This window comes from Benincasa hispida, chromosome 5 (genome assembly GCF_027475165.1).
Source record: "Benincasa hispida cultivar pf3 chromosome 5, pf3_genome.v1.1, whole genome shotgun sequence".
Lineage (NCBI taxonomy): Eukaryota > Viridiplantae > Streptophyta > Magnoliopsida > Cucurbitales > Cucurbitaceae > Benincasa > Benincasa hispida.
This window is the reverse complement of record NC_143482.1, coordinates 41,306,493-41,334,061: the sequence shown is the minus strand read 5'-3', so window position 1 is coordinate 41,334,061 and position 27,569 is coordinate 41,306,493. Positions and strand designations below refer to the sequence as shown.

The following is a 27,569-nucleotide window of genomic DNA, read 5'->3' as shown; positions in this document are numbered from 1 at the left end:
GTGGCAGGCACGCGAAGTGCATCTCAGGGGCGAAGCGATAAAATCACACGTGGATGATGTCAACAAAAGGCCACTTTCCACTATTTTTTCTATTTATGGCCATTTTTCATTTTGACCTCCCAAATGAAGCCATTCGTACAAAAAACCTAGCTTTTAAATGCAACTTTCCAAAAAATCTGCCATATTCTCTAACTAATTATTTTAAACGAAACTCTCACATTGATATTTTTTCCACATCTATTTCATTCTATATCAATAATTTATATTAAAAAATATTTTGCAATTTGTAATGTATTTTTTTAAAAAAAATTATAATTAAATAATTAAATGGAATAACATTTCAATTTTCAAATTTCAAGTTTAGATATCTCTCTGTCTATCAATGTCTTGAAAGAGTTAAATAACATGTAGTGGAAGTATCAAGGATCCATAAGTATTCAGATTCACTAATTTTGGCAAAAGCTAAAGGATGCTCTTCTAAAAAGCAGGTTTTCAAAACATACCTTTGATGAACTCTCCAAGAAAACATTTGTACAGCTGCTATCTTCACTTGATATCACCATGAACCACCCCAAAGCCTTCTTTACTATGCTCTTGGAGCTTTAGGCAGAGTTGTGGGACTCAAGAACAACTTGAAGAAGTGAACAACCGAGAAGAACCCACAACAGCCGATTGAAGAAGACAGTTTCTTCTTCACAGAAAATTTTCTCTCAAAATTCTGCATTAACCTTTCTCCAACGACTTCAATCTTCTTTATATAGTAGATGAACATGCAAAGAAATGGAGTGCTTGACTTGCAGCTCATGCTTGGAGAATCAATGTAGAGAGGATAATGGCCTTTGTGTGAGTATGAAGATGAAGGTAATGGAGAAAATTGAATCCCCATTTATTGCAACCATGCAAAACCATTTTTCCATTTCCTTTTAAAACAAGAAATGATTTTAAAACCATTTTAATAAAAAAATGATTTTCTTAAATTAATTTCATAAATTAATTTAAAATATTAATTAATTTAATATCAAATATTAAATTAATTTTTTTTGCACAATGACCATCTTCATATATTTAAATCATATTTAAATATATATTCTCTTGTTCCGTTTAATTTGAACGTTTCAAATTAATTTCTCAAGCTACCCTAAAGCTTATCCACTTACGAGCTAGTAGGGGGACCTCGCGGACCTACAGATCATGGACTCTAACGATTCGAGATTAATCGGCTAAACTCATTAGTCCGATCTAATCCCCATTCGTTAACTAATGGGACACTCCACTATAGCCCATAGTTGAACTCCCTTCACTGTAGATATATTATGTCCACTTAATAACCATAATCAGTATGTCAATCCTTCACAGGTTGTTCGTAATCACAACTAGGTCAAAAATACTGTTTTACCCCTGTGACTACATCTTGTTCCTTAAGTTCCTATTGATCCTCTAATGAACAATTTTGATTCATAATCTCTATGAATCAAATCCTTTCTCTATCATGAACAGGCGGGGCCTCGTTTTTTCAAGTTCTAGAGTCAGTACTTAAGAGAACAACCTATCTGCTAACCCTAAATAGGGTAGGAGTGAATTCCATCTTGCAAGGCTATGTCCCCAGCTATTCATCCGGTCTTATCCCCAAAATAGTAAGTTTATTGAGTAGTGCTGTTGGACTACTCTCACCGTTTGCAGATCAAAGGATAATCCCGAACAAATAGGAGTTCATAGCTAGCTCAGGATTAAGATCGAGTTAAACTAGATTATATAATAAATGAAATAGTCAATTTTAACAGTAAACGGTCGTTATAAAGAAAAGTGACTATTTTCATGGTCCAGTCTATATGCACACTCATTGCATAGAATGCCTCCACTCTCATATCTCAATATGAACGTGGATCACATCGTTTGTAGCACCTTATAACTTCTTGTAACAACTATAGAGTGGGCCGCATCTAATAGTGTTATGAGGATGAGATACCCAATTTCATCCATATACTTATTAAACTATTTAGGCTATATACTGGTAACTTGATCCTGTTTATGTGACTACGTAAAGTTACAACATTCAGACTATAGCCAAGGATGCGTTTATTGGATTTTCATAATAAGATGCAAAATCAACAAGTCATTATTATTGATAAAATAAAATGTTTAAGAAGAACTGCAAGTTCTAGGACATTCTTAACAATCTCCCACTTGGACTAAAACTCTAGTGAGAACAAATATATACAATATAGTGTCTCCACGTATTGCTTAACGTAAAACAGATAGTGGATTTGTTTCTTGAGATACATAATGGGAAAAATACAATAAACTAGAGCATCTACAATACCATAGACATTCTCCCACTTGCCCTAGATTACACTACTTGGAGTCCTAGTCCAACTAGGTGGCCCTTGAAAACTTTAGTTGATAGGGCCTTGGTGAATGGATCAGCAAGGTTGTCTTTAGAGGCTATCTTTGTGACGAGCACATCTCATCTATGTATAATCTCCCGGATGAGATGGTACTTTCGTTCAATGTTTTTTCCATGCTTGTGACTCCTGGGTTCCTTTGAGTTAGCAACTACACCAGTGTTGTCACAATGCAGTGTGACAGGTAGGTGCAAATTTGGAACCACTTCTAAATTAGCTAAGAATTGACATAGCCATACTGTTTTCTTAGCAGCTTCGCATGCAGCCACATATTCCGCTTCCATGGTGGAGTCAGCGATACAACTTTGCTTGAAGCGCCTTCAAACTATAGCTCCTTCGTTAAGAGTGAAAACTGATCCTAAGGTAGATTTTCTGGAATCTACGTCAGTCTGAAAATTAGAATCAGTGTATCCTGTAAGGATCAAATCCTTAGGTCCATACACAAGCATATAGTCCCTTGTTCTCCTAAGATACTTGAGGATATTTTTGACAACGGTTCAATGACCGTATCCAGGATTAGATTAGAACCTGCTGACGATTTCAACTGCAAAACATATGTTGGGACTTGTACACAACATAGCATACATCAAACTTCCAACTGCAGAAGCATATGGAATTCTGTTCATCTCCTCAACCTCTTGAGGTGTCTTAGGACACTGTTCATTCGACAAATGAATTCCATGCCTAAAAGGTAATAAATCTTTCTTAGAATTTTGCATATTATACCTTGACAAGATCTTGTCAATATAAGATGCCTGAGACAGTGCAAATGTTCTATTCTTTCGGTCTCGAAAGATCTGTATTCCTAGAACATAATAAGTATCACCCAAATCTTTCATTTGGAACTGTGATGCTAACCATCTCTTTACGTTAGCAAGAAAACTTGTCTCATTCCCAATGAGCAAGATATCATCAATGTACAGAACTAATAATGCTACAATTTTGTTGACTATCTTCTTGCATACACAAGGTTCGTCAACGTTCTGTTCAAAGCCATAAGATTTGATCACAGTATCAAATCTTATATTCTAGGATCTGGACGCTTGTTTCAATCCATAAATGGATCGATTAAGCTTACAAACTTTCTGTTCCTGTCCTCTTTCGACGAACCCTTCTGGTTGAGACATAAAAATACTTTCATCAAGATAGCCATTCAGAAAAGCTGTCTTGACATCCATTTGCCATATTTCATAGTCATAATATGTGGCAATGGCAAGAAGTATTCTTATTGACTTAATCATGGCAATAGAAGAAAAAGTTTCTTCATAAACAACTCATTCTCTTTGGGTAAAACCCTTTGCCACGAGCCTAGCTTTATAGGTCTGTACCTTGCTAGTTTGGTCTCGTTTTCTCTTGTAGATCCACTTACAACCTATAGATGTAACACCTTGTGGTTGATCTACAAGTTCCCAGACCGAGTCGAAGTACATAGACTCCATTTCATCGTCCATGGCTTTTATCCATTGTCCCTTGTTAACATCTTCCATTACCTTTTTAAAGGTTAATGGATCCTCTATACCATCATCTTGAATGATGTTTTGAATTTTTGTTAAATCCATGTAACGTTCAAGTTGTTGAATAACTCTCCCACCACGACGAGGCATTCCCAACTCTTGGGATGGATGTGACGGGAACAACCGTTGTTGATGGACCAGCTTGATCAACAACTCTTGTTGATTTTTCTGTAGTATCTTTAGATAGTTCTTGCAATATTAGTTTACTACGAGGTAGATGATTTTTAATATGATCCTCTTTCAAGAAAGTTGCATTTGTCGATACAAACACTTTATCTTCTTGGGGATCATAAAAGTATCCTCCTTTTGTTTCCATGGGATATCCTACAAATAGACATAATTTCGAACGTATTTCCAATTTTTTAGGATTTTGTACTAACACGTATGCTGGAAAACCCCAGATGCGGAAATGACGTAAACTTGCTTTGTGTCCTTTCCACAATTGATATGGTGTTTTATAACACTTTTGGATGGAACAATGTTCAGAATATAAACTGCAGTCTGTACCGCATATCCCCAAAAGGATCGAGGTAATTGAGCATAACTCATTATAGACGAACGATGTTCAACAAAGTTCGATTTCTCCTTTTTGCAACATCACTTTGTTGTGGTGTTCCAGGTGCTGTAAGTTGGGATTGAATTCCATGATCTACTAGATAGTTATGGAATTTCAAATCCATATACCCACCACCTCGATTAGATCGAAGTGTTTTAATTCGTTTACTTAACTGATTTTCAGTCCCAGTCTTAAATTCTTTGAACTTTTCAAGAGTTTTAGACTTGTAACAGATTAAGTAAATATAGTCATATCGAGAGTAATCATCAATAAAACTGACGAAGTACTAATATCCTTTTCGAGTTTTAACATTCATCGGACCATAAAGGTCTGAATGTATAAGTTCAAGAGGTTCTTTGGCACGAAGACCTTTGTCAGAAAAAGATGTTTTCGTCATTTTTCCCTCAAGACATGATTCACATGGAGGTAAAAAACTGTCTTCTAACTGATTTAGATGAACGTTTTTTTACCAATCTCTCAATCCTATTGAGATTAATGTGACCAAGCCTGAGGTGCCAAAGATAGGCGTTAGGAGAAATTTTCCGCTTTTTATTATGAGTTTCAGCTGTTTTAAACATCTCTATATTTAAAATAGCTTTTGCTTCCGTTGGTCGTAATATGTATAAGTTATATGCAAGTCTAGCAGAACAAATATGAACACCTCTTGAATAAACAAACACTTCATTATACTTAAAAGATACACTGTACATATTCTCTAAAAGACAAGAAATGGAGATCAAATTTCTTTTCATCTTAGGTACAAAGAACACATTCTTGAGTAAGATAAAAGAATCTCTAAAAAGCAATTTCACATGTCCCACTGCTTCAACTGAAATGACTTCACCTGTACCCACCTTGAAAGTCATCTTATATTCAGAAAGTCTTCTCCAAGAACTAGTTTCCTGTAGAAAAGTACAAACATGATTAGCAGCGCCTGAATCTAATATCCAGGTAAGGTGAGAATTTTCCACTATATATGTTCCAACAACTAGTAAATCATATTTACCTTGTTTATTCTTTTCTGTTTTCTTTTCAGCCAGATATTTTGGGCAATTTCGCTTCCAATGCCCAACCTCTCCACAATGGAAACATTTTCCTTTGGAAGTTTTGTTTTTATTTTTTTTTCGCAGTAGTTTTCTTTTTCCCTTTTCCTTTCTTTTTCATCTGCACGGTTTTATCCTTAGCAGAAGAAGAAAGACAAGCTTTCTTATCATCAACGAGTTTCGTACCAGATGTAGACCCTTTGTAAAACTTTTTTGGTTTAGAAATAACATTTATTTCTTTTTCCTTGAATTTCATCATCGATTGATAAGTTTGCAATTCATTCAACAATGTTGTTAAGTTATATGTGATTTTGTTTATGACAGCATTTGTCCTGAACGGTAGATAGCTCTCAGGAAAAGATTTCAGTATCATGCTCACTTGACTTGTTTTGTCTATCATAGCTTCGTGAGCCTCCTCGATGTTAAAATAGACCATCATGTTGAGAACGTGTTCTCTTACATTGGTCCCATCCTTCATACGTGTCACATACACATATTTGATAGCTTCATGTCTAATAGACGATGACGGTTGCCCGAACATCTCCTGTAATGATGCCATGATCTCACGGGCTGTGGATATGGCCTCATGTTTCTTGTTTAGTACATCAGATATACTCGCCAAGATATAGGCCCGAGAATTTTTCATTTGCCCTAACCCACCTATCATAAACATCCCGAACATTTTGGTTCGCGTTGAACTGGGAACTGGAAGACGCTTCTCTGTTAACACAAACCTCAAATCATCTACTACTGATATTGTATTGATATTTGATTTTCAGTTCGAATAACCCTCTCTGTTAAATTTGTCAGAAGCAAGCAATTGTATAATCGAGTTCGACATTGCTGAAAAATTTTAAACAAATTCTATTAAATATACATCTAAATCCATTTTTAGCAAAACTAATAAAGTACCCAATAAATCTTTATTTATTTGCAATGATACTTAAGTGATTTAGACAAGTGCTACCGTGGGGCAGTCAAGAATTCCTTCACAGAAGCAAGACAGTTCTTGACCAGATACTATTGTCTAGAATAACTCATATCCCAATGGTTCTTTTGGTTCTTGTTTTCGGTCAAGATCTTTACTAATACTTAGTAATTCTTGTAAGTGTGACCCACTATTTTTAGATCTTATTGGACGGTATGAATATGCCTCCGAGGGAGAAGACAATATCCAAGACGGAACTATAAGACCTTATTCATTTTAATGAAGCCTGGGTTGTTTCGAATCCTATGTTACAACCCTCCATAGGGATTGCCGTAGTTAACGACTAGCTAGTGTAACATAAAAATGACAACAGACTCAACATAGGAATCTCATGGTTCAAACTAATGGAGGAGACCGTAGGACAATGTTGACACATTTCCTTCACCCCCTTACTATGAACCACTTCCCTCATTCACCTTGTTAATGACCCATACAAACACTTTTTGTATGGAACAATCGAGGTAAAATCGACAAGAAACTGGATCTCACGGTGTGAACTCTTGAGGACGTGAGAGCTAATAACTATATATCAAATATATTGTTAATCTTCTACTGAATTGTTCTAAATGTTTGGGTAATTTACTTAGGCATGACGGCTAATTTCATACAACCTAAGTCTAAGTGGTTTATCCAAATATAACTCTTATAATTGGATTTAACCTACAATGTCTAGGTGATAAACCATTTTATTACCTCACATCGCTCATGGAAGCTCATAAAATTAGTTAAAAACTCTCAATAATTTGGTTATAATCCCCAGGTAGGAGGTGTTCCGTAAACCGTCAACTTAAGTACCCCCAGCCTTAGACAGGTTTTTGAACCGATATGAGTTTGTAATCTTATTTTCTAAGGCAACAATCTATTTAACATTTAAAATTAGTTGTTAACCTAAGTGGGCATGCAACTGTTCTTTGTTATGGATTTTAAATGTCTAACTAATTTTATAACAACTTACAAAATTTAGACATGCTCAACATCCACAATATTCAACAAAAGTATCTAATATAACTATTATATTAAACATAACCCTAACATGTATACTATATACTATAACAATTATAACATACTGTCAAACATGTAATATGCTTCCTACGGTGGGGTTTTAAATCTATATGGCATTCTGTATGCATATACATGAATTATTTAATTATCACATACATCTCATGCATAAACAATTAAATACTATCTGTTATGGTTTTCGTTTTGGCATAAACAAGCAAACAAATAGCTAACTATTACAAACAGCTTCATAACCGTCTTTGAACCGCTCCAAACCGAATCCAAAACAACTTGAATCGGGCTGGATGAGTTTGAATTGAACCAACAAAGCCTGAACCAGACCAACCAAAATCATTTAAGGCTAAATTGGATTGAACCTTGAGTAAACCGGTTGCTCTCGGTCCAACCTCAATATGCTGTTAAGGTCAATCATGTAACGGCTGGAGGTAATCGTCTAGTGTCATCGCCTTGGGTTGACAGGAACTACATGATTGCATAGTGTTTGTTGAAAGCTAAACGATCGTTTAGTTCTATCGCATAGGACTAGACGATCGCTTAGTTCCATCGTAGTGCAATCGCTTAGATTCATTGCATAGTACTAAGCGATCGCATAACACCATCGCCCAGCGCATTCAAGTCATCATTTAGTATCCGCTGCAGCTAAATGATCGCATAGCTTCATCATATAGATCATCATCGCTTCGCATAGCATTTATCTACACGACCGTTTAGCTCCACGACCAAACGATCGCTCAGTGCTATCGCGTAGCACTTCATCGCATCACTTAGCGCGCATCGTTACTAAATGATCGTATAGCGCCATCGTTTAGCAAAATCAATGAATCGTTTAGTTCCCACGACAAAACTAAACGATCGCGTATTGCTATCACATAGTAAATGAACACATCGCTTAGCTCCCGCAGGTATACGATCGTTTAGCGTTCAACATCACAACGACCAACGCATATTACTAAACGATCATCTAACTTTTCTTTTCATCGTATAACGTTTGGAGCTAAACGATCGTTTAGCAACTGGACCTCAACAACAAAATTTGAGCAGAAGCTGAAAAAACTGGAACAGCAGCTCGACCTTCTTCGCTTGTTTCTTCAATTACTTCTTAATTTCAACTCTAATGACTTCAAATAAATTATAGACTCTTGCTAACACATAAATGCTCATCAAACAAGAGCCAATTACAAATTTAATTGAGAAATTAAAGAGAATTAAGATGCCAAAACAAAGAAAACCATAACAGTGCACCAGTTTCATATATCTCATGAAAAAATACCCACCTTGCCAAAATTAGACCAAATTGAAAGCTTAAAAGATGCTCTGATTCCAATTGAAAGAGTTAAATAATATGCGAAAGTATCAAGGATCCATAAGCATTCAGATTCACTAATTTTAGCAAAAACTAAAGTATGCTCTTCTAAAAAGTGGATTTTTAGAACATACCTTTGATGAACTCTCCAAGAAAACGTTTGTACAGCTACTGTCTTCACTTGATATCACTGTGAACCACCCCAAAGCCTTCCCTCTATGATCTTGGAGCTTTAGGCGAGTTGTGGGACTCAAGAACAGTTTGAAGAACTGAACAACCGAGAAGAACCCACAACAGCCGATTGAAGAAGACAGTTTCTTCTTTACAGAAAATTTTCTCTCAAAATTTTGCATTAACCTTTCTCCAACGACTGCAATCTTCTTTATATAGTAGATGAACATACAAAGAAATGGAGTACATAGCTTACAACTCATGCTTGAAGAATCAATGTAGAGAGGATAATGGCCTTTGTGTGAGCATGGAGATGAAGGTAATGGAGAAAATTGAATCCCCATTTTGTGTAACCATGCAAAACCATTTTTCCATTTTCTTTTAAAACAAAAAATGATTTTAAAACCATTTTAATAAAAAAATGATTTTCTTAAATTAATTTCATAAATTAATTTAAAATATTAATTAATTAATATCAAATATTAATTTTTTTTTTTTGCACAATAACCATCTTCATATATTTAAATCATATTTAAATATATATTCTCTTGTTCCGTTTAATTTGAACGTTTCAAATTAATTTCTCAAGCTACCCTAAAGCTTATCCATTTACGAGCTAGTAGGGAGACCTCACGGACCTACAGATGCTAAACTCATTAGTCTGATCTAACCCCCATTCGTTAGCTAATGGGACATTTCACTATAGCCCATAGTTGAACTCCCCTCACTATAAATATATTATGTCCACTTAATAACCATAATTAGTAAGTCGATCTTTCACAGGTTGTTCGTAATCACAGCTAGGTCAAAAATCCCATTTTACCCTTGTGACTACATCTTGTTCCTTAAGTTCCTACTGATCCTCTAATGAACAATTCTGATTCATAATATCTATGAATCAAATCCTTTCTCTATCATGAGAAGGTGGGGCCCCGTTTGTTCAAGATCTGGAGTACTTAAGAGAACAACTTATCTGCTAATCCTAAATAGGGTAGGAGTGAATTCCATCTTGCAAGGCTATGTCCCCAACTATTCATCCGGTCTTATCCCAAATTGGTAAGCTTATTGAGCAGTGCTATTGGATTACTCTCACTGTTTGCAGATCAAAGGATAATCCCGAATAAACAGGAGTTCATAGCTATCCCAGGATTAAGATCAAGTTAAACTAGATTATATAATAAAGGAGTAAACGGTCGTTATAAAGAAAAGTGATTATTTTCATGGTCCAATTTATATGTAAACTCATTGCATAAGATGACCCCACTCTCACGTCTCAAAATGAAGAATTTGTAGATCACATCGTTTGTAGCATCTTACAACTCCTTGTAACAACTATAGAGTGAGCCGCATCTAATAGTGTTACTAGGATGAGATACCCAATTCCATCCACATACTTATTAAACCATTTAGGCTATATACTGTTAACTTGATCCTGTTTATGTCACTACGTAAAGTTACAGCATTCAGACTATAGCCAAGGATGCGTTTATTAGATTTTCATAATAAGATGCAAAATCAACAAATCATTATTATTGATAAAATAGTTTACTATATTTGAAAATATTTCCAACATATTGCATGGAACACAATTACCCTATAAAGTTATATATTAAATATCAACATATAAATAAATAAATAAATAAATAATATGTCTAATTTGATCATTATAGAAGTCACAAAAAATCTACTAACCAAATGGTTACCATTTTTTAATTTTTAAATTTGAAATTTATCAAACACTCATTTCCTTTATATGGCAACTTATTTGTTTTTAAAGCATAGTCACCAACAATTATTTTAAAAAACTACAACATACTCTCACAAATAGAACCTTATTTTCTTCTTTGAATTTTATTTTATTTGATCCTTTAAATAAAATCGATCGATTTTACATGTGATACTCAAATAAGCTTGCAATATTCTCGTTGATACTGATCACTATATTAAAACTTGACAACGTATATTTCGAGAAATAATTCTATCTGCAATTACACATTAGTCCAAGGAGATGAAAATGAAACCTTATACATTGGAGATCATGAAATTCAATTTATCTGCAAGTACACATTAGTCCAAGGAGATGAAAATGAAACATTATATATTGGAGATCATGAAATTCAAATTTAACACCATTGGAGGAATTCAAATTTTTATGTGGTTTGATCACTCCAAAAGGTCATCCAATCAAGACATCCACCAAAATATTTCATGGCAACTGCAAAATTTGCAAGCAAATTAGAAAGAGGAAAAAAAAAATATTGCCTAAAAAAGATATTTATATATGTATTTTTTAAAATTAAAAGAAAAATTCTTCTAGAAAAAAGATAAAATAAAAAATATAGATATATGTTCTCTCTCCCTAATAATTCTCTCTCTCTTTACTATCTTATTTCATCATCTCTCAAATTTCTCCCTTTCAAGTTCTCATCTCCAAAACAACATCCCAACTTATTTCAAAACTAAAGACTAAAATTATCAAATTAAAACTATATATATATATAGACATTAAACTTTTATTTACATATTAACATTATTATTATTATTTTTTTTTTTGATATTTTCACATTTTCATGGATTCAACATGTTGAGTTGACTTTCCAATATATCGTAACAAAATTCATAAAACACAAAAATAAGCAACAAAATACTAGTAATATGGATATAATAAACATTTTAGCCTATTTTTTAAAATATAAAAGATTTATTTACTAATTTAAATATAAAAAGATAACTTAGTTTAAATTACAAATTTGGTTCCCATGATTTGAGAAAGTTAAAATTTAGTCTTATAATTAGTATTTAGTCTCTATGGTTTAATGGAATCCTCATAAATAGCCCTTACAATAGGGACTATTTATGAGGTTATTATCAAAGCATAAAGATTATTTCAAACGTTTTATCAAACCATAAGAACTATATTATAACTTTTAAAATGATAGGAACTAAACTCCAACTTCTTTCAAATCATAGGAATTAAATTTACAATTTAGTCTATTTATAAATATTGCCAAATAATAAAATACTTAACCGAGTAAAAAGTAAAACCCCATCCAATTTTTCGAACGTGTTATTTTCTAAGCTTAATTAGGGTTGTTGTATCTTTTTAAAAAAATATTGTCAACTTTTTGAAAAATCAACTTCAAAATAAAGTAAAATAGTGTTTGGTAAATTTTAATTTTAAATTATAAAAACTAGGTGCAGTGTTAGATAAATTTATATCAAGTTAGTATAATTTTGATTATATGAACCAAAGTAGACTTATTATTTTAATTATCTTCACAGTGATAATTAATTTATAGTTCATTATAATAAATATTTTTTAAAATTTATATGATTTTGAATTTCAACTAATTTTGTTTAATTTAAATTATTTTAAAATTTTTTAAGAAAAATAATTGTTATAAAAAATGAATCAATTAAAATTTTAAAATGAACTTAAAAAATATATTAATATGAAAGAATATTATTATTATATACCCATTTAAATAGTTAAAAAAAATTAACAAATTTTTAGAAAAGCTAAATCTAAAAGCTATTATGCTGTAACAACCCAGATTTGTACGCATACAGGAAATTAAATGTGAAATATTAAGTAGGACGAAATTTTATTTAAAGGGGTGGAAATTTAGAATGAAAAAAAAAATTCATTATCCAAAAATAATGAATAAGGGAGCAGAATTAGGGAGGATTAATTGGAAGTTGGACGCTAGCTAATTCAAGAGACAACGAGCAGTAGATAACTTTTTGTTTGGGCACTGTTTATTGGAAGAATTGGAGGTGAATTAATTGCCCATATACTCTTAAAATTTGAAAGAGTTAAAAAGAGGAAGTGGAATCCACAAGAAGTGAAGGCAACCACGCGTGAAAACTAGCGAGACAGTAGGAAAGAGTGGGAGTAGGAGCGGGAGTGAGACCAGCGAGAGCGAGAGCGGGAGTCGCGAGAGCCAAACCAGCGAGAAAGCTGGAGAGAGCGAGATTCTAAGAACAAAGAAAGCGAGATTTGGACAGAAGCATAGATTATGCGTTGAATTTGGCCATGATCTTATAGATTATACATAGAAAAACCCTAAAATTGAATACAAACAAAGAATGATGACGTAAGGGAAAACGTTAGCCAAGATTAGGTGTCTTATTGAGAGGAATCCTTAAACCCTAAGTAATTTTAAAGAAGCCACTTGTACGATGATTTGTCACACTGAGAAGAGCTCAAAACTACTATAAACAAGACCCTTTGCCTAAAGATTTAACTCATTCTCAAACAAATCTCAGTAACAAAGAATCGTGTGAAAGAGTAAGTGTGAGTGAGGAAGTTTTGTGAGGTTAAAAGAGAAAAGCTCGGGTAAGGTGTTGCCCAAATTTCCTTCTAGTTTAAAAAGGGAAAACTCTACTAATTAAATCATAAAGAATAATAAGGAATAACTAGATCACAGTAAGTAGTTTATCTCACGCTCTCTTTAAATGTTCTAGGGTAGTGTACCTTTATTATGTTGCATGATTATGTTAATTATTATATTGCATTACATGTTTAGAACACGTTTCTCTACAAGGGACCCCATGCATTATGTTTGTTCACGATTACGTTAAAATCAAGTTTTAATTAGGTGTAAGTTATGCTTCTAGTCTAATCTTGCGTTTATGTTAATGGTTGATGTTGGATGTGATTCTGGCCCTACTGACTGCATGACTCGCTAATCATTAGATGGGTTAGTTTTTCCTTAAGTCCTCATCTTCCTATCAGGGTGGAGAAATTTATGCTTCCAGGGCTGGTAGGGCATGTATGGTTGCACCCCTCCAGGCCTAATCTTACGTTATGTTTACGCTAGGGACTAGCAGGGTATGTATGGTTGCACCTCTCTAGTCCAATATTACGTTTATGCTAATGGTTGATGTTGGATGCGACTCTGGCCCTACTGATTGCATGACCCGCTAATCATCAGATGGGTTAGTTTTCGCTTAGGTCCTCATCTTCCTATCAGGGTGGAGAGATTTATATTGGAAGCATAACCGACCACCACATGTTATTATACGTTTTCGATCCCAACCATATGTTTTCATGACATGTTGCTTGTGATTGTGCATTTGGTCACTACCCTACATGAGAACTACTTATTGGGTATATTATATACTCATTCTATATTTCTACAGACTTTGTAGGTAAGAACATAACGTAGATGGTAGAATTGGACATCGCTCAAATGGCCAACCATCAAACTCATTATTATAGGCATATGCATTTTGTACCACCACGTTAATGTTTTATGGATCCTGGTGTTTTGATAAATAAACTTTTTATATAGTTTTTCTATCTAATTAATAAAATTTAGATATATTCTTTGAAATTTTCACCAAACTCATCTCATGATAGAAAAGTCTAAGTATGCATGTCGTAGCGGTCGGATCATAATGTGTAAGGATCCGGTCGTTACAGTTTTGGTATCAGAGCGTTTGGGCCAAATAGGCTCTATTGCATTAGAAGAGTCGTGGTGTTTGATGGTTCGGCCTGTTAAGTGATGCCCATAGCTACGCTAAATACGCTGGTAAGTGGAATTTTCGAACAAGTAATTTAGTAAATAATTTAGTAAACATAGGTATGAGTTAAAAAAATGATTTGAGAATACAGGATGTTCCATCCTTCAATATTTGACGAATTATCCGTGCATCCAACTATAACATTGAATTGGATAGAAATAGAACTATTTTCCGCCATATGAATATCCCAGAAGAACAGAAAGTAAATTATGCCATCTTCATGTTAAGAGGCGATGCAAAGTTCTGGTGGGACTCCACACAAAGAACAATCAAAGGTACAGTCTCATGGCAGCAATTCAATCAGGCTTTTTACAACAAGTATTTCCCTTTGACAGTGAGATATCAAAAGGAAGTGGAATTTCTTAATCTTCGTCAGAGAATATGTCAGTGGCAGAGTATGAACGGAAATTTGATCGCTTGTCTCGGAAATTTGATCGCTTGTCTCACTTTGTTCCTCGACTAGTGGACACAGAAGAGAAGAAGGTGGAAAGGTTTATTTTGGGATTAAGAGAAGGCATTCGAGGCATTGTTACTACTTTCCGACACAAAAAGTATGCCCTTGCCCTCGAGTCGGCCTTACTCATGGAAGTAGATCTTGCTGCCAAAACCTCAACTTCGGAACGAGGATTCATGCCAAATCAAAAGAGGAAATTCACCCAACAAGGCTTCCAACGTTCACAACGGCAAGTAAAAATTTCCCAAAGCACTCAGGGCATACAGTCACAACAGGAGAGCCGAACATTCACATATTCTAAGTGTAGAAATTGTGGAAAACACCATAGGGGCAATGTTTTCGGAACATAGGGGTGTGTTTCAATTGCGGCCAGACGAGTCACTATGCAAGGGCTTGCCCAAAGTTCATCAACCAAGTATCAACTACCCAGACCACCCAGCCTACTAGTAACAAGGTTACCCAACAACAGAAAGGACGGATGTTTGCTGTTCAAGAGGCAGAGGATCAAGATGCAGTGGTTACAGGTACATTACCCATCCTCGAGTATTATGCCTTCACTTTATTTGATTCGGGCTCTAGTCATTCATTCATCTCTACAACATTTGCACAACATGCTCAATTAACATCAAAACCCTTAGGCTACATTCTATCCGTAGCTACTCCTGCTGGAGTATCTATGTTGGCCCACTCAGTAGTAGAAAACTGTGAATTGTCAGTATCAGGACATAAACTAGGGGTGACCCTTATCATCCTAGACATAAGTGATTTCAACATAATACTAGGCATAGACTGGTTAGCAACAAACTATGCAAGCATAGATTGCCATAATAAAGAGGTCATATTCACCTTTCCAACAGGAACCAAGTTTAAGTTTAAGAGTTCTAATACACAATCAGTCCCAAGAATAATTTCAGCCTTAAAACCTAAACATTTGCTCAACCATGGAGCTTGGGCATATTTAGCAAGCGTAGTAGATTTACGAAACCAAAAGGATGAAATTAAGGCCATCCCTGTAATAAGAGAATTTGAAGATGTATTCCGAGAAGAGCTATCGGGTTTACCACCTAATCGAGGAATAGAATTTTGTATAGATCTAATTCCCGGAGTTGAACCAATATCTAAAGCACCATATAGAATGGCACCTGCAAAATTAAAAGAACTCAAAATACAATTACAAGAATTGTTAGATAAGAGATTTATACACCCTAGTGTGTCTCCATGGGGAGCACCTGTTTTATTTGTTAAGAAAAAGGATGGATTAATGCGTTTATGTATAGATTATCGGGAGTTGAATAAGTTGACAATAAAGAATAAGTATCCACTCCCACGCATTGATGACCTATTTGACCAATTACAAGGAGCCTTAGTATTCTTCAAAATAAACTTACGATCTGGATATCATCAACTACGAATCAAGGAGTCGGATATACCCAAGACTACTTTCCGAACAAGATATGGGCATTATGAATTCGTTGTGATGCCCTTTGGATTGACGAATGCCCCAGCAGCCTTCATGGACTTGATGAATAGAATTTTTAAGGACTATCTTGATAACTTCGTGATCGTATTTATAGATGATATTTTGGTCTATTCCAAGTCTGAGGCAGAACATGAAAAACATCTTAGGGACGTCTTTTCCATACTAAGAAATGAAAAGTTGTATGCCAAATTCTCCAAGTGTGAGTTTTGGGTGCGACAAGTTGCCTACCTAGGGAATATTGTAAAGCAAGAAGGAATCTCAGTGGATCCTGCTAAGATTGAAACGGTTATCAACAGGCCTCACCCAACAACAAGTTAGCGAGGTGCGAAGCTTTCTTGGATTAGCAGGATATTATAGACGATTTGTGAAAAAACTTCTTAAGTATAACATTACCCTTAACTAACCTTACTAAGAAGAATAATCCTTTTGTTTGGAACCAAGCATGTGAGCAAAGCTTCCAGGAACTAAAAGAAAAGTTGACCACAACCCCTATTCTCACCATACCTGAATCAGGGGGTTTAATTGTGTACAGTGATGCATCAAAGAAGGGGCTTGGTTATGTATTGATGCAACACGGAAAGGTAATAACATATGCTTCAAGACAACTAAAACCTTATGAACAAAATTATCCCGTTCATGACTTGGAGTTAGCTGCCATAGTCTTTGCTTTAAAGATATGGAGACATTACTTATATGGGGAAAAGATCCAAATTTATACAGATCATAAAAGCCTTAAGTACTTCTTTACCCAGAAAGAGTTAAATATGAGGCAACGAAGATGGTTAGAATTAGTCAAAGACTATGACTGTGAGATCCTCTATCATCCAGAAAAAGCTAACATTGTTGCTGATGCTCTTAGCAGAAAGTCAGCACATACAACAGCTCTAAGTACCATCTCCAAACACATAATAGATGATCTTGAAAGAGCTGAGATCTCACTAATACCAGAAACCTTCACAACTCAAATAGCACAGTTAATTGCAAGACCTGCATTAAGGCAAAGGATAATTGATGCACAACAAATAGACAAATACCTAAACAAACAACGACAATCAGAGAATGGAGAAACCAATCAATTCTCTACAGCCCCAGACTCTGCACTCCTCTATCGTGGACGACTATGTGTACCAGATAATGAAGAAATCAAGAAAGAACTATTGAAGGAAGCTCATGAGTCATGCTTTTCAATACATCCTGGGAGTACCAAAATGTATCGAGACTTGAAAGCACATTACTGGTGGGGTAACATGAAAAAGGATATAGCTGACTATGTAAGTAAATGTTTGGTTTGTCAACAGGTGAAAGCTCTACGGCAACGACCACAAGGACTCCTCCAGCCTCTAAATGTTCCAGAATGGAAATGGGAACATATTTCTATGGACTTCATCTCAGGACTCTCGAGAACTGTTAAAGACCACAACATGATTTGGGTGATTGTAGATCAACTCACCAAATCGGTCCACTTCCTACCATGCAAAACTACTCATACTACGGAAGCACTAGCTCAAATGTACTTAAAAGAGGTCATCCGGTTACATGGAATCCCAGTATCAATTGTTTCATATCGAGACCCTCGTTTCATCTCCAAGTTCAAAGAAAAGTTTACCGAAAGAAATGGACACATAGCTAAGTTTCAGCACACCCTTCCACCCACAAATTGATGGCCAAACAAAACGAGTTAATCAAATCCTAGAAGACATGTTGAGGGCATGTACTTTGGATTTTACTGGAGCATGGGATTCACAGATACATCTTATAGAATTTGCTTATAATAATAGTTATCAGGCAACAATTGGTATGACTCCCTTCAAAGCCTTTTACGGAAAGAAATGCAGATCCCCTGTACACTGGGATGAAGTCGGGGAGCGAACACTACTAGGACCTGAATTGGTGCAGCAAACATCAAAGTCAATTAAGCTAATTCGGGAAAGAATGCGAACAGCTCAAAGCAGACAGAAGAATTATGCTGATAACCGTCGAAATGAGCTGGAATTCAAAGTAGGAGATCACGTATTTCTAAAAGTAGCACCAATGAAAGGCATTATGCGTTTCGAATGAAAAGGAAAGCTTAGTCCTCACTTGATTGGACCCTTTGCAATATTAAAACGTATTGGCCAAGTAGCTTATTGATTAGCATTACCACCCACCTTTTCTGCAATACATAATGTCTTTCATGTATCGATGCTTCGGAAATATGTGTCTGACCCATCACATGTAGTAAATTATGAACCTCTACAAAGAAGTGAAAACTTGGAATATGAGGAGACTCCGGTTTGCATCCTAGCAAGAGAGAAGAAGTCACTTCGTAATCGGGAAATACGTTTAGTGAAGGTTCTGTAGAGAAATCAGTAAGTAGAAGAAGCTACATGGGAACGAGAAGAAGAGATGAAAGTCAAATACCCTTATTTGTTTAAGAACCAAGAAACTTTCGAGGACGAAAGTTCTTAAGGAGGGAAGAATGTAACAACCCAGATTTGTACGCATATAGGAAATTAAATGTCAAATATTAAGCAGGACAAAATTTTATTTAAAGGGGTGGAAATTTAGAATGAAAAAAAAAATATTCATTATCCAAAAATAATGAATAAGGGAGCAGAATCAGGGAGGATTAATTGGAAGTTGGACGCTAGCTAATTCAGAAGACAACGAGCAGTAGATAACTTTTTGTTTGGGCACTGCTCATTGGAAGAATTGGAGGTGAATTAATTGCCCATATACTCTTAAAATTTGAAAGAGTTAAAAAGAGGAAGTGGAATCCACAAGAAGTGAAGGTAACCACGCATGAAAACTAGCGAGACAGTAGGAAAGAGCGGGAGTAGGAGCGGGAGCGAGACCAGCGAGAGCGAGAGCGGGAGTCGCGAGAGCCAAACCAGCGAGAAAGTTGGAGAGAGCGAGATTCTGAGAATAAAGAGAACAAGATTTGGACAGAAGTGTGGTTTATGCGTTGAGTTTGGCCACGATCTTATAGATTATACATAGAAAAACCCTAAAATTGAATACAAACAAAGAATGATGACGTAAGGGAAAACGTTAGCCAAGATTAGGTGTCTTATTGAGAAGAATCCTTAAACCCTAAGTAATTTTAAAGAAGCCACCTGTACGATGATTTGTCACACTGAGAAGAGCTCAAAACTACTATAAATAAGACCCTTTGCCTGAAGATTTAACCCATTCTCAAACAAATCTCAGTAACAAAGAATCGTGTGAAAGAGTAAGTGTGAGTGAGGAAGTTCTGTGAGGTTAAAAGAGAAAAGCTCGGGTAAGGTGCTGCCCAAATTTCCTTCTAGTTTAAAAAGGGAAAGCTCTACTGATCAAATCATAAAGAATAATAAGGAATAACTAGATCACAGTAAGTAGTTTATCTCACCCTCTCTTTAAATGTTCTATGGTAGTGTACCTTTATTATGTTGCATGATTATGTTAATTGTTATATTGCATTACATGTTTAGAACACGTTTCTCTACAAGGGACCCCATGCATTATGTTTGTTCACGATTACGTTAAAATCAAGTTTTAATTAGGTGTAAGTTATGCTTCCAGTCTAATCTTGCGTTTATGTTAATGGTTGATGTTGGATGCAACTCTGGCCCTACTGACTGCATGACCCGCTAATCATCAGATGAGTTATTTCCGCTTAAGTCCTCATCTTCCTATCAGGGCGGAGAAATTTATGCTTCCAGGGCTGGTAGGGCATGTATGGTTGCACCCCTCCAGGCCTAATCTTACGTTATGTTTACGCTAGAGACTAGCAGGGTATGTATGGTTGCACCCCTCTAGTCCAATATTACGTTTATGCTAATGTTGATGTTGGATGCGACTCTGACCCTACTGACTGCATGACCCGCTAATCATCAGATGGGTTAGTTTTCGCTTAGGTCCTCATCTTCCTATCAGGGTGGAGAGATTTATGTTGGAAGCATAACCGACTACCACATGTTATTATACGTTTTCGATCCCAACCATATGTTTTCATGACATGTTGCTTGTGATTGTGCATTTGGTCACTACCCTACGTGAGAACTACTTACTGGGTATATTATATACATCCTATATCCTATATAGATGGCAGAATTGGACGTCGCTCAAATGGCCAACCATCAAACTCACTATTATAGGCATATGCATTTTGTACCACCACGCTAATGTTTTATGGATCCTGGTGTTTTGATAAATAAACTTTTTATATAGTTTTTCTATCTAATTAATAAAATTTAGATATGTTCTTTGAAATTTTCACTAAACTCATCTCATGATAGAAAAGTCTAAGTATACATGTCGTAGCGGTCGGATCATAATGTGTAAGGATCCGGTCGTTACATATGGTCACCTAGTAGTGAATCTCTCATATTAATAGTAACATTGTGTTTGGTAAATTTTATTTTAAATTAGAAAAACTAGTTATGATGTTAGATAAATTATATTAAATTGGTAATTTAATTATATGAACAAAAGTATATTTTTTATTTTAATTATTTTCCCATTAATAATTAATTTATAATTTATTATAATATATATTTTTTTAAAATATTATATAATTTTAATTTCAACTAACTTTGTTCCTAAAAGATTTGATAAAAGTTTTAAGAAAAATAATTATTAAAAAAATGAATCAAATAAAAATTAAAAATATATTGATATGTAAAAATATTATCATAATATATTTATTTAAAAGGTTAAGAAATTAGCAGATTTCTAAAAAAAATCTGAATTTAAAAACTACTATCAATTTTTGCTATCTTAGTTATAATTTAAAAAGTAATTCTCTTAGATTATTTAAGAATTGGAACACCAAATACTAAAGGTAGTTAAGATTTTCTCAAAACCACTTTAAACACAATCCCAAACTTAGGGCCCGTTTAGATTTACTTGAAAATAAAATGTTTTTAACTATGAAGTACAGATCCGTATCAAACACATATAGATAATGATCTGTTTATGTTTTTTAAAGAAAAAAAAAATAAACAACCCATCTAATATTTCTCAATCTAAAACTAGGGAACTTATTTAAATTTTTTTTAAAAAAAGATAAACAACCCATAAAATATTTTCCAATCTAAAACTAGACAACTTATTTAAAAGGCTAGATTCATCTATATCCTCGCATTTGAGTCCCCACAAAGTCCCAAAATATAACTCACTTGAATAACGTGAATATTTTCAACATTTCAACAAACAAGTTCTTTGTTTATCTTCATACTTCTCCCTCTAATATTCTTCGATGTTATTTTTTTTTATTGTATTACCGTGTTTGTATTGTATTTTATACTAATTGTCATTAATTTGTATGTCAAATTATCTTCAACATATCAATATTTTAGTTTTTTTTTTTTAGAAATTGGCATGTTGTTGTATCATCTTATTTATCCATGTCTATGCTTCATAGGTTTTTTTTTTTTTAAAAAAACTAATTTTTATTTAACTACTTTTAATAAAAATGGATTAAAATATATTTAAAAAAGCAATTTTGACATATGGCCAAATACTCCGATTTCGACTTATTTTTTAAATCGCAGCGACTCAATTTCATCGCATTCAATAGTAAGAGTTAAAAAATGAAAGAGAAGCAGAGATTCTTGATTCACCAGCGTTTGAAGAATCCATCCTCTTCCTTTTGGTTTTGATGTTGCGGCGGAGGATGACCGTACACCGGGGGAGGTGGATATCCCGCCGGAGCATAACCGCCCTGCGGTGGATAAGCGTCCTTCGGAGGATATCCTTGCGGCGGATAACCTGAAATCGTCAAAATTCAACGAATCACAGCCAAAAATCAGTCAAATCAAAGCGCGAAAGCGAGATGAAAACAAAGAATAAGAGAGATACATCAATTTCTCGGAAAGAAAAAGTAAGATACATTCGATTTGGATATAAGAATTTCGAGAAAGTGTAGCAGAAGTAAGAGAGGAATTAAAGAGTAATGGTTTTTAGAGGTTACCCTGCGGCAGAGGAACGCCGACGGGAGGCGGTGGCTGGTTGTAGTAACTCATGTTTTCCTCTCTTTCTCTCTTTGAGATTTCTTGAAACGATCGGATTTTGATCTTTCGATTTCTTAGTTGCAAAAACAGAGAGACGAGAGCTCTCTATAACTATGCTGACTTTTTTTCATTTATATTTTTTATTTTCTTTAGAAGTTTGTTTTGTTTTATTTTGTTTTATTTTGTTTTTTTTTTTAATTTTGTTTGTGAAAAATTGATGAATAACATAAATTGAGATTTAGAATTTTATGGACTAAGGTAACGTGTTGATCTAAATTTTATTTTTATAAGTGATTATCATTTGTCTAATTTCCGTCCAAAATTTTAAAGATTCCAACTCGATATGAATATTTTTGAATATTTGTAAAAGTTTTAAAGATTTTATTATTAATTTTGAAAGTATAAAGATATTTTTAAAAGTTCAACTTTTTTTTAATGTGATATTATTTACTTGTTTGTTTTTTTTTTTTTTAGTTTTCAGAGGGAGCTAATATTTTATTTATTTGATAGGATTTCATTTTTCAAAATTCAAAATATTATTATTGAAAGAACTTGTACCCAAGGATGAACTGATTTTATGAAAATGTCGATATGAAAATATCAATGTTGATGAAAATTTCATGAAACTTTGTAGAAATTAATAGAAATTGTTATAACTAGTTAATGAAATTTTGATTGTGGCTGAATTAACTATTTTTAATCATCATTTCTATAAAATAATATAGTATTTAGATGTATATTGTAAAATATTATGTATCGATAGAAATTAAAAAAAAAATAATTACAAAATAATATAAAATATTGAAAATTAATTACAAAATTAAAGGACATGAAATATTTGCATAAAAATAATTGTTAATTATCTCAAAATTCCTAATACAAAAAAAGCATCATCAAGATATTTCATCTCAAAATTCTTTTTGAGAAATCTCTTAGTGTCATGCAATAAACCTACATCATTATTTGCTGTGAGTATATCATCGACATATAACACTAGAAAGATAGATTTACTCCTATTGAAGGAGGTAATTATTTCATGGAATTTGTGATACCATTGACGAGAGGCTTGCTTGAGACCATAGATGGATTTCTTCAATTTGCATACCATAGACTTTGAATTACCAGACACAAAGTTTTCTAGTTGCACCATATAAATCGTCTCATCAATATTCCCATTAAGAAACGCAGTTTTTACATCCATCTGGTGTAGCTCTAAATCAAAGTGAGCTACTAGTACTATGATTACTCTAAAATAGTCTTTCGATAAAACCAGATAGAAAGTCTCCTTATAATCATTGCCTTTCTTTTGAGTAAAACCCTTTACAACAATACAAACCTTATATCTTTTGATATTACCGTGTGAATCCCTTTTGGTTTTAAATATCCATTTACAACCTATGAGTTTGACTCCTGATGAAAATTCGACAAGTTCCTAAACGTCATCATCTTTCATGGATTTTATTTCCTCTTCCATAGAATTTGTCCACTTTTGAGAGTTAGAACTTTCTAGAGCTTGTTGGAAGTTGATTGGATCACTTCCATTATGCCCACATCATCCTGATGTTCTTGAAGAAATATAATATAATAATTTGGAATTTCACTTCTTTTTTCTCTAGTGGATCTCCTTAGTGACACTTCTTGAAGTTGTTGAGTTTGAACTTCAAGTACAACAATAGGGACTTCATTCTTGTCTTGTTTTATAATTGGTTTAGTTGTGAAGTTAGGAATTGAAGCCTAAACATCATTTATAACCACATTAGGAAAAGAAACTAATTCCTCTTCAAAGACAACTTTCCTTATGTTATCTTCCCCCAAACTCAATCCTCAAAGAATCTAGCATTTTCCGTCTCAAATAATGATCTAGAAGTGGGATCATAAAATTTGAAACCCCAAGAGCGCTCAGAATACCCAACAAAATATCAGCTAATAGTTCTTGAGTCCAATTTTTTTTATTAGGTCTGTAAGGCCTAGCCTCAGCTGGACAACCTCAGACGTGAAGATGCCTAATACTGGGCTTCTTTCCTGTCCACAACTCATAAGGGATTTTAGTTACTTCTTTACTAGGTACTCTATTAAGGATATATGTTGTAGTCTTTAGTGCCTCACCCCAGAGGGATTCTGGTAAAGAAGAATAACTAATCATACTTCTTATCATATCCTTAAGTGTTTTATTTCTCCTTTCCGCTACACCATTCATGCTAGATTTTCTTGGCATAGTTTATTGCAGAGTGATTCCACATTCCTCTAGGTATTTGGAAAAGGGCCCAGGAGGTTGCTCACTTGATCCATCATATCTACCATAGTATTCACGACCACGATCAGATTTGACAACCTTTATTTTCTTTTAAAGTTGAAGTTCAACTTCAACTTTGAAAGACTTGAAAACGTCCAAAGATTGAGACTTCTCATGAATTAAATATAGGCACCCATATCTTAAATAGTTGTCTATAAACATAATAAAATATTGTTGTCCATTCCAAGAAGTCGTAGGGAATGAACCACAAATGTCTGTATGTATTAGTTCTAAGACGTCTAAGCATCTCTTGACACTTAATTTTCTTATGTTTGTCTATTTTCCCTTAATACATTCTATACAACGTCAAAGTTACTTAAATAAAGGGAATCAAGAATTCTATTTGACATAAGTCTCTGAATTCTCTTTTTAGAGATGTGACCTAAATGCTTGTGCCATAATATAACAGAATTCTCATTTAATTTACACTTGGTACCACATGAATTAGATAACATGATCTTGTTAAATGAAGACAAAGAATCAAGCATATATAGATTATCAATTAAAGAACTGGTACCAATAAGCTTGGAATCTTGAAAAAGACTAATTTTATTATTTCCAAAAGAATAAGAAAAACCAAATTTGTTTAAACTGGAAATAGAAACTAAATTCCGTCTAAATGAGGGTACACCAAAAGTTTCATTCAAATCCAAATAACAATAAGTTTTTAAACGTAATCTAAAATTCCCAATAGCTTCAATTGGAACTGCAATGTCATCGCCCACATAGATGAATCTTTCAACATCACTTGGCATTCGGCTCTACAGACAACCCTACATATATATACTTATGTGATTAGTAGCATCAAAATCTACCCACCAAGTACCTGTAGATATAGAAGCTAAATTAAATTCAGAACAAATCAAAGTAAGAAGTTTACCCTTCTTTACACGCCACTTGGTATACTTGGGACAATCTTTCTTGAGGCGACCTTCATTTTTGTAGAAAAAACAAGGATATTCAGTAGCTTTTTTTTTTGTTTTTTTTGTTTTTAGTCTGCTGAGATGTCTCTTCTGCAGCATCCACAGATTTTCTTTTTTTCTTATCACGAGAGCTAGTTGCCAAATGAACACTTTCTGCCATTTCTCTTTTAATCTTATCTTCTTCTTGCACACATTGTGAGATAAGCTCATTAATACTCTATTTATCCTTCTGAGTACTATAGCTTATCTTAGACCGAGTGAATTATGCAGGAAGGGAGATAAATACGAGATGTACGAGTAAGTTTTTATTTATCTTGATATCAAATGTCTTTAATTTACCTGCAAGATTGGACATTTTCATAATGTACTCCTTTATGTTCTCTTTGCCCTTATACCTCATGGAAGCTAAAGAATTAAAAAAACTACTTGCTTCCCGTTTTTCATTTTTAGCAAAATATTTCTTAATTTGAGCAAGAAATTTATTGCCATTTTTACTTTCCATGATAGAGCCCCCAAAAGACTCTGGAATGGAGTGCCTAATGATCATCAGACACATGTGATTTGACCGTTCCCACTTCTCTATATTAGTCATATTCGATTGTTCCTCAGTAGAAGTAAGTTTATCTCCTTAATGCAAGGTCCAAATCCATACACTCGAGAAGTATATCTAGGCTTTCTTTCCAAATCTTGAAGTTCGATCCATTCAACTTAGGGATTGAACTCAAATTTCCAGATATTTGTGTAACATCAACTGAAACAACAAACAACAAAACATATATTCCCAATTAAAATATAACAAAATAATTTCACTTATATGGTGGGCCCTTTAACAAGATACCTAGCACAACATTGATGTTTAGCCTTTAGGCAAAAACACCAACGGTAAATGGTACTCTAAGTACTGACAATAAAGTCTATAAAAAAATAGCCTTTCTTTGGACCGACTATTTTTCACATGAGCAATTCTTATAATTGTCACATACTCATTACCACATGCATGTCAACAATTTGGTCAAATAATTATCTTCCTTTGGGCTGATAATTATCCGCATAAATTCGTGCACATCTTATATTTTATATTAAATTAATCTAAATAGCAGAGACTACTTTGGTAACATATTATTTTGATTCATTGAATCCAAAATATAAGACACAATAATATAATAATATTATTGTACAAAAACAATAGAAGAAGAACCCCATATAGTCTTTACCAAAATTCACCAAATAATTGAAGCAACATAAACATGTGAAAATTTAAATTAAATTCACCAAAATATCAATCAAATTTAAATTTAATGTCACAAGACGATCAATCAAACTTGAAAAGTCCCCAATATGATTAATCAAGTTTAAATGTAAATGCACAAATTTATTGTACATAAATGGTGGAAGAAGATTACCAAAATTATTTTCAATAATTAACCACAACAAACAAAATTCTCATATTCTAAATGTATACCCAAAACTCAATTTCATCATAAAAATATCACAAAAGAAACTTCAATGGTAATCGAATTACCAATTTTTTCTTTTTGTTTTAAATTTTAAAGAAGAAATATAAGATGAAAATAGACTTCAACAGAAGCTTTCCTAATCTGGCCGACAAATTAGAAGATATTGGAGCACTATTCGAATTATTCCAGAAATTTTGGAATACTGCATATGCTTCTGATAGCCCTATCACCGCCAACTTCACCACCATCATCACGTTCTTGAACGGTGAAGATGGTGCTAAGTCATACTTAATTAAAAATTTAGGATCTTAATTAATTAGATCACATATTATGACTCAATCTAATAAAATAATCAATGTGATAGATTATTAATCCACATACATAATCCATATTTTAATTAAACGCATTATTATTTAAATATGTCTAACATCAACTTCTTCAAAATTCAATCTTTTCATTCTTCT

At 33.8% G+C, this 27,569-nt stretch overlaps 1 long non-coding RNA gene and 1 pseudogene across 1 annotated transcript; both read right to left on the bottom strand.

Moving 5' to 3' along the window:
* Positions 1-10,903: 10,903 nt before the first annotated feature.
* On the bottom strand, positions 10,904-22,651 carry LOC120078643 (uncharacterized). The gene is made up of 3 exons (XR_016529700.1): positions 22,393-22,651; positions 22,043-22,190; positions 10,904-11,212 (listed from the first exon to the last, which is right to left on the bottom strand). It is a non-coding gene; the product is annotated as an uncharacterized LOC120078643 (long non-coding RNA).
* Positions 22,652-25,685: 3,034 nt separating this feature from the next.
* LOC150036146 (uncharacterized) lies at positions 25,686-27,353 on the bottom strand (annotated as a pseudogene).
* Positions 27,354-27,569: the final 216 nt, after the last annotated feature.